Source organism: Ostrinia nubilalis, chromosome 24 (assembly GCF_963855985.1).
Source record: "Ostrinia nubilalis chromosome 24, ilOstNubi1.1, whole genome shotgun sequence".
NCBI lineage: Eukaryota > Metazoa > Arthropoda > Insecta > Lepidoptera > Crambidae > Ostrinia > Ostrinia nubilalis.
In genome coordinates, this window is record NC_087111.1 from 10,845,731 (window position 1) to 10,859,017 (window position 13,287).

A 13,287-nucleotide genomic window follows, 5' to 3' on the forward strand; every position below is an offset into this window, starting at 1 on the left:
TTGGCGTTGCGATATTATTTTTTAACTATTTATCGCCTCGTGGTCTAGAGGATAAATTGGAGTTTGTTTTTAACCAATAGATATCTACTGCTGGACAGGATCACCCAAGGATGTTCACAATGACTGGTACTACGCTGTTCATATCGTGGCGCTTGCCATGACCTCTACCAATCAGATCGTCAGTCAATCAGTCACTGAGTTAAAGGCCTGCCTGCAATACGTCTTCAGGTCCGTGGTTTTCACACGAATCTTCCCCGACCTTCAATCAGTCAGTCAGTCATTGAGCTAAAGACTTTATTGCTTGCTCTACGTCTTTTGGTCCATGGTTTTCACTCTAGAACTGAACTGCCCAATGGACATCAGTTCTACGAGCTATGTGCCCGGTTCTGAAAACGATTATTCTCCTGAAAATTGAACCTTGAACCTTGAACCTTGATGATAGAGTCCATCTCTTAACCACTGGACTAGAGAGACAATTCCACGAGCAATGGACTGAAGGTACCTGATTATTTAAGCTGGTGTAACAATCACACGTGTGATCCTCTGTAGATAGAAATACCTCTTTTTTTTAAAATACTTTATCTGTTTTCCAGGAAAAAGTGGCAGGTTATGTGGGACCCTTTTGGCAATGACAGCAAAACATCAATCAAATTACAAAAAAGAAACAAAACCCTCAGCTTTTCAGTACTTCTTTTTTATTATAGAGATGTGGCAAAGGAGCACAACTAGGATCGTTGTTCCCTGTTTCTACCTCAACTATAATTTTGTGCGTGGAAAAATGGGTCAAATTAACATTGTAATAGATGCGAAAGTTGGGCATTTGCAACTTATTGGACGATATTTATTTATTACCCAGGGGAGGTGCGTTTGAAAAATATGCGTTGAATGCTCAAATCGCACATGGGAATAACTTTGTGTTTTAGATACAGGGTAAATGGTGAATTTGCATTTTATGGTTTGATTCCCAGGTGGGGCACACAATGTGAGTTTATCAGTTGTTTGATAAGTAAAGGATGTAGAGTACTATTGAACCAATTTTAAAAGTATTCTGTAGTCAGACTCCTATGGAGACTCGTATTAAGATATGTTTTGACTGCGTGTATCGATAATGATACATAATCATCATTATTATCAGCCATAAGACGTCCACTGCTGAACATAGGCCTCCCCCAATGATTTCCAATGATCGGTTGGTAGCGGCCTGCATCTAACGCCATCCTGCTACCTTTATGAGGTCGTCGGTCCACCTTGTGGGTGGACGTCCTACGCTGCGCTTTCCGATATGTTGCCTCCACTCCAAAACCTTCACCCAGTGTAACAAATGCTTAATTTTATTATGGACAGTTTTAATTTAATTTTTAATACCTAAAATATTTGACAACTTGTAAACAAATGACAGCTGATATTTACCACCCTCCATTACCGGCGCCATTTTAAATTCGCGCGCAAAACGTTCCGAGTGTTGCTGAGCGGAGTGAGTCGGCGAACGCTCGCGTTCGACTGGACAAATTGATTCCGACAGCCTAAGAGCAGCGTCGGCAAAAAAGTTTGTCGTTATTATTATTGGGAATAAGTGTCAGAATAGAGTAGGTAGCAGTGACGGTTACTTAGTTGGACAGGGAGTAGCGAGGCACTTATATGCTGTCCGATACAGTAGTTGTTTGTTCTGCACTTTTAGATATCAGCCAGGTTGGACTGTTAATCAGTATGGACATGTATGGAAGTGCGCACATTGCACCGATTTGGTTTCAGCTGATCACTCAACAAATAAGAAACCTACCAAACGATCACCATCATCATAATCATCATTACAGCCATAGGACGTCCACTGCTGAACATAGGCCTCCCCCAATGCTTTCCATGTTGATCAATTGGTAGCGGCCTGCGTCCAGCGCTTCCCTGCTACCTTTATGATGTCATCGGTCCACCTTGTGGGTGGACATCCCAAGCTGCTTTTTCCGGTACGCGGCCTCCACTCCAGAATCTTGCTGCTCCATCGGCCGTCAGTTCTGCGTACTATGTGCCCTGCCCATTGCCACTTCAGCTTGCTAATCCGTCGGGCTATGTCCGCGACTTTAGTTCGTACCAAACTCTTGGCTGATTAAAATTCTGTAGTGTGCGAAGTGTCCGATACCTTTTATTGCCCCCGTTTAAAAGAATTTATTTTAAAATTTATTTTAAAGATTTATTTTCCACAAATACATAGTTCGCTATTTGAGATACTGTAACTCGGTTGGTCGGATTTAACTGCGCACTTGGCTGCCGTGACGTCACATCGACGCTCTGGTACGGACGGGAGGAATGCGGGGAGGGATGTCGGTTCTTGTTATGTCTGAAAGTAAACATTCTTTCATATTTAGCTCCAGATATTGTACAATACCCATTTTATTAGTTCATGTAGATATTAAGCGGTCAGCTCATACTACTGAATATCTGAGTCATCTTTAGTATTTTATTCAGCTCAGCTTTTAATAAAGGGCACTAAAACATTTTATAGAAACAATTTATTCCACACAGCGCTTGCGATTTTGCTGACAGTACAAGTTAGTTGGCGGGCGAAATGAAAAGTGATGCAAAAGTATATTCCTGCCATACCTTTCGCAGGAGAGAGATAGTAGATCCATTTACACCGTAGAATAAAAAGAGACGGCATATTCGTAATCAATACCAACGGCGAGTGTCGAAATGGCGTAATTACAGTCGTGTTTAGTGGATAATAAGTCTTTTGAGTGTGTCGTTAAGGTGGGAATTTGATTGCTGTGTTAAGTGACGGTTAAGTAGTCATGCATTGGGTTCGTTCGATGTTATTAAAGTTCAATGTTTTTGTTGCGTCGTTCTTTTGTCACTTTTTCTTCAGGACTCGATTAAAGTTTTCACTTTCGTGTCACTTCGATATGGGTGAGTTTTCTTTTACTGTGTACTCAAAGGGAATATTGACTTTAAAAGGTCTTATTTGCGTACTAAATGGAACTTTTTAAGTACTTTAATATAACTTACATCACGAAAACTCAGATGAAGGATGGTATGTCGTCAAGTTTTATAGAACTGTGAATGGTTCGTGGTCCAGTTGACAAAGAGTTGGACACTCGATCGAAAGGTCCTGGTAGTAGGGAATTTAGTGCAATGATTTGTATGGAGACCCCTCCACTTTGGTATAGAAGGCTCATTTTTGCACCAGTTGTTCTTTGGGTGCTCCTGAGTAGATTTCCGTCGGTAGACATCGGGAGCCCCCCCTGTGGTAGCAGGGGGAGGGGGGGCAAGTTTCCTTCTGCCGCGCTTCACTTTAAGGCCCATATCTTCAAAACTATAGGTATTAGGGCAAGTGTGGTGTCATTTTCGGATAATTAAAGGATGGTGAATTCATTTCTAGAACAATTTTTTTGCCTTTTCATACAAAAAAATAGAAATATTGAGAAAAATTCACAAAAACCAAAACGTATTTTTTTAAATAACGTCGTTTACTTTTAAACCATTGGAGATAATCTAATAAAAAAAATATGTACTGAAAGCTACATTTACCAGGATTATAAATATATACCATTGTATGGTACTTTTTTCGAAAAAAGTAGGTGAAAAAAATTTTTTCTTCAGGACACAGCGGGCGAATTTTACTGCGCGTCGGAAAAAAATATTTATTTTATCCATGAAGTCATACTATTTGGTTCATAAGCAAGTAAGGATTAGTATTTTAGAATTTATTTATAGTTCCTGGCACATCAAGCTAATATGATTTGTATTTTTTCTTCAATTAATTTTGAACTCTATGTGTAAGACATAAGGTTGAAAATAGCTTAAATACATTTTAATATTGAAAATATCATAAGAAGAAAGCACTAAATAAAGATCTTGAATTTGTCTTAACGTCTACTGATAATTATTATTTTAATTAACACTTATTTCTACATACTATTGTACCAGTGATTTAGCGGAAAGTTAAGTGTGAGGAAAGTGAGGATTGATAATCATAGTACGGGAGATTATTTTTAGCACAAAGGCTTCGGCTGTGACCATTATAGTTGTTTGTTCAGACAGCACCAGCTTCTGCACTACTTCTTGCACTTACATCTCACCATTTTCAGGCAAGCTTCGGCAGCTACGGGCAAATCGGTCCATGTAGGCTTCATGTTGCTATTGACTCTGGTCCACCCCCAACCAGTCGGGTAAAGGGAAGACTGAGTCAGTTGCTTGCATCTGACCCTATACGTGAACCCCTTGATATACTGCCAGTAGCCAATGCTGATACAAAGCTGTCTGGGTTATTTTATGTAGGGCCACACCTAAGCGTAGTCCACAGCGAGCCATTAGGATCTTTATTCTCCCTTTTTTATTCCTTATTCATCCAAAAAAATCCTATCCATTAGTTAGGTGAATTAAGCGTCTGAGTGAAAGCCAGCTAATAGTATTCTGATGCCGGATATGCTGACCCAAGCAGACACATCCTTACAGTATTAAGTGTTTCATGGACCCCACATGTATTCCAAATGCTCGAGAGCTTCTGTTGTTAGGCCCATTTTGTGGGACATGTGGTTTGTTCCCAGTTTGCGTACCTGTAATTGCTTGGGCTTACCTTTGATGAGTTTTCTCCATGACCCTGTATTTCCCTTTAGGAATGATTTGGAGAGGCTTATATCGCGTTGAAGCTTTATCATTCAGCCCTGTGCTTCTTGGATATGGCCATATTATGGCCATGAGGTATGCTTTTAGATAAAGATACTATCAGTTCTGACCCAATGGGTATCGTCTCTGACCCTTGTCTCGCTAGACTGTCGGCTCTCTCATTGCATTCGATCCTTGTATGTCCAGGTATCCCACATCAGGTACACTTTGTCATGCCTTCCGAGTTTGTTCATCTTTAAGATTGCATCTAGAATAATTCTAGACTCAACCTTCACTGAATCGATGGCTTTTTTTGAGTGCTGCCTGGCTGTGGCTCAGGATGTAAATATTGCGTTTTTTACACCCCTGTTTTTTAGTGCACACATAAGTAATTATAGCGTAGAATTCAGCTTGAAATACTGTAGCAAACCTCCTTAAACGTTCACTGTGTTCGTGTTTACAGTAGACGCCCGCTCCCGTTCCCAAGGCCATCTTGGCTTGGAGCTGTCAGTAAACCAGATTAGGCTGTTCTGTTGGGATTTTGGTCCTCTTTTCTAGTCGTCCCTTGTTCAAGATCTATCCACTTATTAGCTCAATTCACTGTTTTCTTTTCACTTATCATATTAATCCACTGGTATTGTTTTAGATCAAGTACCTCCTACTATTACTACATGCTTGACTATGAACGAGTGCTGTAAGTGCCCACAAACCTAGGCAGTATATCAAGGGAAGTAATCATGTCTTTATGATTTTTTCAAGTTATTTAAAATTTAGTAGGTATATCAAGGGGTTCGCGTATAGGGTCATTTGCAAGCAACCGACTCAGTCTTCCCTTTACCCGACTGGTTGGGGGTGGACCAGAGTCGATAGCAACATGGAGCCTACATGGACCGATTTGACCGTAGCTGCCGAAGCTTGCCTGGAAATGCTGAGATGTAAGTGCAAGAAGTAGTGCAAAAGCTGGTGCTGTCTGAACAAACAACTATAATGGTCACAACCGTAGCCTTTGTGCTAAAAATAATCTCCCGTACTATGATTATCAATCCTCACTTTCCTCACACTTACCTTTCCGCTAAATCACTGGTACAATAGTATGTAGAAATAAGTGTTAATTAAAATAATAATAATCATTAGACGTTAAGACAAATTCAAGTTCTTTATTTAGTGCCTTCTTCTTATGATATTTTCAATATTAAAATGTATTTAAGCTATTTTCAACCTTATGTCTTACACATAGAGTTCAAAATTAATTGAAGAAAAAATACAAATCATGTTAGCTTGATGTGCCAGGAACTATAAATAAATTCTAAAATACTAATCCTTACTTGCTTATGAACCAAATAGTATGACTTCATGGATAAAATAAATATTTATTTCCTACGCGCAGTAAAATTCGCCCGCTGTGTCCTGAAGAAAAAATTTTTTTCACCTACTTTTTTCGAAAAAAGTACCATACAATGGTATATATTTATAATCCTGGTAAATGTAGCTTTCAGTACATATTTTTTTTATTAGATTATCTCCAATGGTTTAAAAGTAAACGACGTTTATTTAAAAAAATACTTTTTGGTTTTTGTGAATTTTTCTCAATATTTCTATTTTTTTGTATGAAAAGGCAAAAAGTTTGTTCTAGAAATGAATTCGCCATCCTTTAATTATCCGAAAATGACACCACACTTGCCCTAATACCTATAGTTTTGAAGATATGGGCCTTAAAGTGAAGCGCGGCAGAAGGAAACTTGCCCCCCCTCCCCCTGCTACCACAGGGGGGGCTCCCGATGTCTACCGACGGAAATCTACTCAGGAGCACCCAAAGAACAACTGGTGCAAAAATGAGCCTTCTATACCAAAGTGGAGGGGTTCTTGCACTAAATTCCCTACTATGGGTTCTCTTCCCAGATTAGCCATATCATTAATACATAATTTAGGTATTAATATTTGGGAAACATACAATTTTCATAACACAATAAACAATCCCACAAAAAAATAGGACAGAAATCAGCAAAGTTTTCACAGATAAGTAAAAGCACTTTGCATAATTATTGTTCCATGTCTGGATGGGACAATGCAGGAATAAACCCTTATAATTGAGAAAGAAATATGGTTTTGTGCTTCAGTCAGATTTGACAAGCTGTTGAGACATGTCAAACGTATATGACAGCCCATAAAGTTTAGTAAAGTTGTAGGGTCCATTAGGGCAAAAGGAGAAGAATAAGGCTGAGTTGCACCACCTAACTTTGACGATAACCGTTGTTTTTGTATGGAGTTTGACAGACTTATGACGTTTGTTAAAGTTAAAGCAAGATGGTGCAATCCAGAAAAAGGTTTGCGTTATAATTAGGTACTCAATATACATCTGTCTTTGACCCTTTCACGCCAAAACCACTAATCAGATTTTGAAATGTATGGAGATAGTTTGAGACCCGGGAAAGGACATTGGATTGTTTTTATCCTGGTTTGGATAAAGTATTTCTGAGTCAGACCAAATATCAACGGGCGAAACCGCGGGCAAAATCTAAATACAAATAAATACATGAATAAAATTACCCGCATGCCACGTACGACTCCGTATCTTCCCTTCAAGGCCATAAATTAAAATTCATCCAACGAAAAATCTGAAATTAAATTTCACAAGCCATAAATCCTGTGACCGAAACAAGAAAAACGGTACGGTTTTTATGTAGCGAAAAAAGTATATTTCTAAATAAATTACGCGAGCCAACCGTTTGTGACCTCTGTCCTCATAATTTAGAACGTTTGGGTTCTGTTGGTGTAATGGGTTAGGAAGGTTGGCGATTTCTGGTTAAATGATATTAAATTTTTCCTTTTAGATGCGCTTGCTGTATTGAGATTCAAACTTTCTTTCTCAATACTAAAATTCCTATGTAGAATCTACAGGTTGTTCGTTAAAAAGCTATACCAGTGACGACTGAATCATAGGAAAATTATGACGACATTCGACTCGTAACACGAAACGAGGAAGCTCTTGGCTTGTCTCACCTGATGGTAAGTGATGATCAGGCTGAATGTGGAAGCGAACTTCACCTGGAATCCTCAATCACAAAGAAACTGGCTATTTCACCTCTAACTGCCGGAACACAACAATGCTGTTAACATTGTTGTTATGGCGACAGACTTAGGTGAGATGATGGTAGCTAGCCAGGCGGACTTAGGACAAGCCCTACCACCAACCAAACCGAACAGAAGTTATTGTAACCAAAAAACGACGACAGAGGATTTCCACAAGGACTAGTGCTGCGCTTCTCGCATCCAGGCGCTTCCCGCAAAATTCAATGCTTCAACAACCGTCGGTCCACCGAGTAGGAGGCCTACTTGCGCTACGACTTATATTATAAAGCTGAAGAGTTTGTTTGTTTGTTTACATGAACGCGCTAATCTCAGGAACTACCGGTCCGATTTGAAAAATTATTTTAGTGTTAGATAGCCCATTTATCGAGGAAGGCTATATACGATCACTCTACGAGTAATAGGTGCAGAGCAAAAATTAAAAATGTTGCAAAAACGGGTTTTCACGCGTACGAAGTCGCGGGCACAGCTAGTGAAGGTAATAAGAAGAGACGTTTATTCGCAGGTGCAAATTATTTTCTACAATATTCAACCAGCAAAGGTTCGTACTTGTCTGTTATATTGAAATTTATGGTCGTGCGACACACGGGGGATTCCCGCGCTGCCAGTTACTGGTTGTCGCTGGTTTAATTGACCGTATATTTAATTTTGATGCCATGTAATATTGCACGGGTAATTGGAAGTTATTGCGTCATCAATTATAACACAGTAATATTATGAAGAGACAACTCATATTTAATTTCACGATTTCGCTTTAGTTTTGCTTTTCGTTTGTTTCAGCCAAATGACGTCTACTGCTAGGCTAAGGCCTCCCCCAAAAATTTCCACAACGACCCGGTCCTGTGCTGCTCGTATCCAGGTACTTTCTGCGACCTTCACCAGATCGTCTGTCCACTTAGTTTTGCTGTTAAGAGCCTGAATTCTTCAAGTAATGTACATATGATTTTCAACTGATTTTCAAAATTGACCCTCAAATATTGTTATTTTGCCATACAAATACATATTTTGAGTCACTACACAACATGCTTGTTTCAAATAAGTCCATGATGAATCATCTAAGAAAAACGTACCTATATGAAAGAAAGTCTGATCTTATAAAGATTTTTCTAAATTCGTACAGGACCCCAAGAAAAATGATCAGTCAGCAATAATCTCAAATCCGAAACATGTAATACTTAATCCAAAAGGATCGCCCCATCTATCATTTCGTCAATGCAGGCTATCCCCGAACAGCTAACTTATAACTACCCTCCGGTCGATTATCCGAATAAGCTGCAGACAGCTTCGATCGCAACTATGCGGAACATTCCAATATCCACAAAGTATCTGCTTGCATTATATCGTTAAGTGAGCGCTGCATAGTCTTAGAGGGGCGGGTTGAAGCATAGGAGGTAGCGACTATCGAGTAGGTATTCAATGAGGCAAGGTAATTCTAGCTTTATGGAGCAGTGCATCATCTGCCCAGTGTCTGCTTGCTATATCGTTATGTGCGCACACAATAGTCTTAGAGACATAAGGTAACGAATATAAGGTAATTGGACTTAAGATCTGATCTTAAGTCTACGAAGTATCTGCCTGCACCATACCGTTATCTACTTTTGAGAGAGGCAACTTGAGATTTGAGGCATGAGTGAAAGCAACAATAAAATCTTGAAGAATAATTATAGGGTGTTTTTGATGGAGTTGATTTTGTTTGTATATCGATGTACCAATTGCGACACATGTCTAATAATAATGGTCATTACGGTGGTGTGAGAATATAATTATTCTGTAGATACTTAAGTACCTAATATTATGCTCCTCCTTCAAAAAACCGTCGCTGCAAGCTGCAATGGTCACGTGTAGGCTGCTCTTTTAGGAGATGAGTTAAGATATAAGAGGACGCGATTGTGAGACTTAACTCTCATAACTTACTTGAAACTAATTTTGATGTCTAGTCGATATCCTTCTATTTTTGGTCTATAATACATAATTGTTATTAATTGAGATTGTTGCTTCAGTCACAGAATAAATAATAGTAGTACCTACAGAAGGATTAATCCGCAAGACGATTTAAATAAATGCGAGTCTTGCTACCACGCGATACAGTGTAATTTAGCTCGCACAGCACTACGTACCTACAATTTTATTCACCTACAAGTTTTGTCTCTTTCCATCGCGTGTCTCTGAACTCTTCTTACGCTGTTAGGGTTGCTATGCTGTCAAGTGAAAAAATAGAATTAATCTACTTAGGTATTTGTAATGAGGTACGTATGTAGGTAAGTGTTACTGTTATTTTAACCTTTGTAAAAAATAAAATTTTAAATATACCTACTTAGGATAAAAGTAGGTACTTATTTTAATACAATGTCTCCATTCATACCTATTTTAACATAAGACAAATAAATTAAACATACCTACTATCACAGAAGAAAGAATGACATCATACCTACCTACTTACTATGCAAACACGAAACGGCTTCATCCTAGAACGAGAGACGTCACCCGAAAATCATGTTTGTATGTATTTGGCTTTGCACAAACTTACTCTTAATGTTACTCGCTGTACTTTGGCAACAATTTATTTTTTCCTGAATATTGTCGGGGTACCTATGCATTATGGTAAAAGAACTAGCTTAAAAAAAAGCTAGTCGTAATTTGGTGTCCCGATGTTACGCTTCCGTTTCATTTACCTACAGGGACCTATTACCTAGGTAATATTTTAACGATAAAATTCTTAAAACGTCATAAATTGTATTCAAAAGAAATTATTGATTAAAGGCAAACCGTCAAGTCCCGACGGACGCGCGCGTGACACTCGACTGATATAATACCCGCCGGCGGGGCGCTTCGCTGTAGGTAAATAACGGACGTACCGCGCGGAGTGAGCCAGGCCTGCTTCAGTCAACGCAATAGCAAAAGAAAAGTACTCGTAGGGACTAATTCGCTGCCTGCTGCTGTCTTTCCCCAATACTATAATCCAGGCCTTTTCAAGGCGAGAGTGAACAGGCACTTACAGGGCAGATATGTACTATCCTAGACTGCAATCCCACTTAACGCCAGGTGCGGTTGTGGTCAAATACCTGCCTTGTTATGCATAAAAAAAGCAATGAGAACTAACATAATAACAAGAACTAACTAACGTATCAAATCCTTCTGCATCTCAACACTTGCACCACACCCTAACTCATACATGGGATCGCTAAGCCACATAGTTCGGTATTTGAGTAAGGATTAAGCCCCGACTTGACGGGAGTCAAGATTATGCCGATGTAAGGAAATTCTTTGGAGAACTCGATTTGTTATGTTATATGAAGTTCAGTTTATTAGCTTCAAGCTTGAGGTTACTTAATATCCTCATTTATGCTCTAAATACCCTTATAATATGTACATTATACTAGAATGTGCTTAGAAAATTTATAATAAACTTTGATGCTTTTGGTATAAGGTTCACATAAACACAAAATTTCTAGCAAGAGTAATAAATACTACCTAAACGGGATACTTCAAAAACAATTCCAGCAAAAAACGGGATGTTTCCGTGGGAACAAGGCCTAAGGCTGCATAGGTTTACTTTTTTTTCTAAAGTTTCAGACTTAAATGCATTTATTGTTTTAGAGTTTTTACATCCATTTACAGTTTGGAAACTGAACCTTAAGAAAATTCGTAAACAGACTGCAGAAATTAATTTTAATTTTACTATGTAAGGTATTTCTGTAAGCCCAAGATTTGAAATTAATACACTTAATACATTCAGAATTGAAATTATTCAGTGAAATATAGTCTCAGTTGAAAGTAAAAGAGTTACAACTAACAGTTTAAAACACCCGCCCAAATTACGATCTAACTCTGAACTGCCGAAACAATAGTGGCAAATTAAATATTATTGCCAAACTCTAAACAGTGGGACGGGCCTAAATTATTGAGTTCAGGCACAAACACAAACTTTTCAGTTCAAAACCTTTTCCAAGCAAAGTTCAGTCATTAACAAACGTCGAGAAGTATTCCGTACGCTTGGGCGGTGGCGTGAGCGGTGGGCGGTAAGTGAGTGGCAAGCTGAGCGTTTTTTAAAGAAGTCAGAAGTCATTGAACTCACTTTATTAACCCTTTAAGTCATGCAAATCGAGACACAATAGAATATGATAAAATATGTGACTGCTGGGGATTGATGGGTAAACTAGACTTCAGTGAAATGTGTTCTGTGAATTAATTTTACATTGTAAGAATTTGAAGTGAAATAAATCACTAGTATGTATTTGCTACGTTTGCTTGCTGTTTATACTATTGAAAATATTATCATCTCGCTCATGATACAGTCAACAGATTGCAATTACGGTCATACTAATCTACTACTATCATAAATGAAAATCAATGTTGAGATGAGTTTGTAAGCACCTTTGTCAAGGAAGGTATTAAAAAGAAATTGAAACAAAATAAAGATGTCAGACTTTCGAACAAACGCAATGCGGATTTTTAATTTTGCTGTTTCGTAACGAAATGAAGAGAATTAACCTTCTTCACGGAAATCACTCTTTCACTCTACTTGATGCTGTCTTTTTCCATGCATGAAAGAGACACATAAATCAAGACCACAAAGTGTTTGCTTGCCAATTGCCATGAAACCACAAATTTTCACCAAGAAATATCCTATTATGAGTACCTATGTAAAATCTTCATACATAATAAGTATTTCAACTCGCTCTCGATCCCACTAAAACCTTTCCCAAACGAAAGCTTATAGACATAGAAGCTTATAGGGGAGAGTTCGGTATATTGTACCGCCGGGTAAATTGTACCACCCTCATATTTCGTAAAGTATTTATTGAATGTCTGTAATTGCAACACTCAGCGATACACAACTAAAATCAATTAATATCGGCCATGTGGTTTTTGCCGTGACAACGAACACGAGTGTTTTATTTTGAAAAGTATTTTTTCATTGTTTTCAAGTAACTTTTGACAATACATGTTTAGTTTGTAATTTTGTTAAATTTAATCACAGGGTGTTTCTAATATATTATTTAGAAGCGTAAATTAGTGTGGATTACAATTATTTCAAACATTTTTCGGTATTTATCAGCTATATTTTTTACCGATTTTTTAAAAGCACTATCACCTAGTCGGCTAAATTGTACCACATCAAGTTGTATGGAACTTTACCAAAGGATTTTGTAATTTTTTTTAGTAAATCATATTTTGAAGTTATAATAGCGTAGTTATGTTTGACTAACAATAAATGAAAGCAAAAGACTGCCAAAGTAGATTAGGTACAAGTGTGCGTTACGATAATTGGAATTACAAAACTTGTACTCAAAATCGTGATAACGTGTAAAACAATATGGATTGTCTATGTTATTAACTACTGTTCCTTTTCGTTTCCTAATTTGTTAAGAATGTATCGTATAATATTTTGCCATAGGTTTGTTATAGGCTCGAAATTTATTGAAATCCAATTTAGTAACCCTGTGGTACAAATTATCGAACCGGTTGGCTAAATTGGACCGAAGCTCTGAACTCGTACTTTGTTGATTTGTGCCAAATATACAACAATCATGTTAATTAATACTTATGAAATAGTAAGTTGAATAATGTATCTTTTATTATATACCATGGACATTAGCAAAA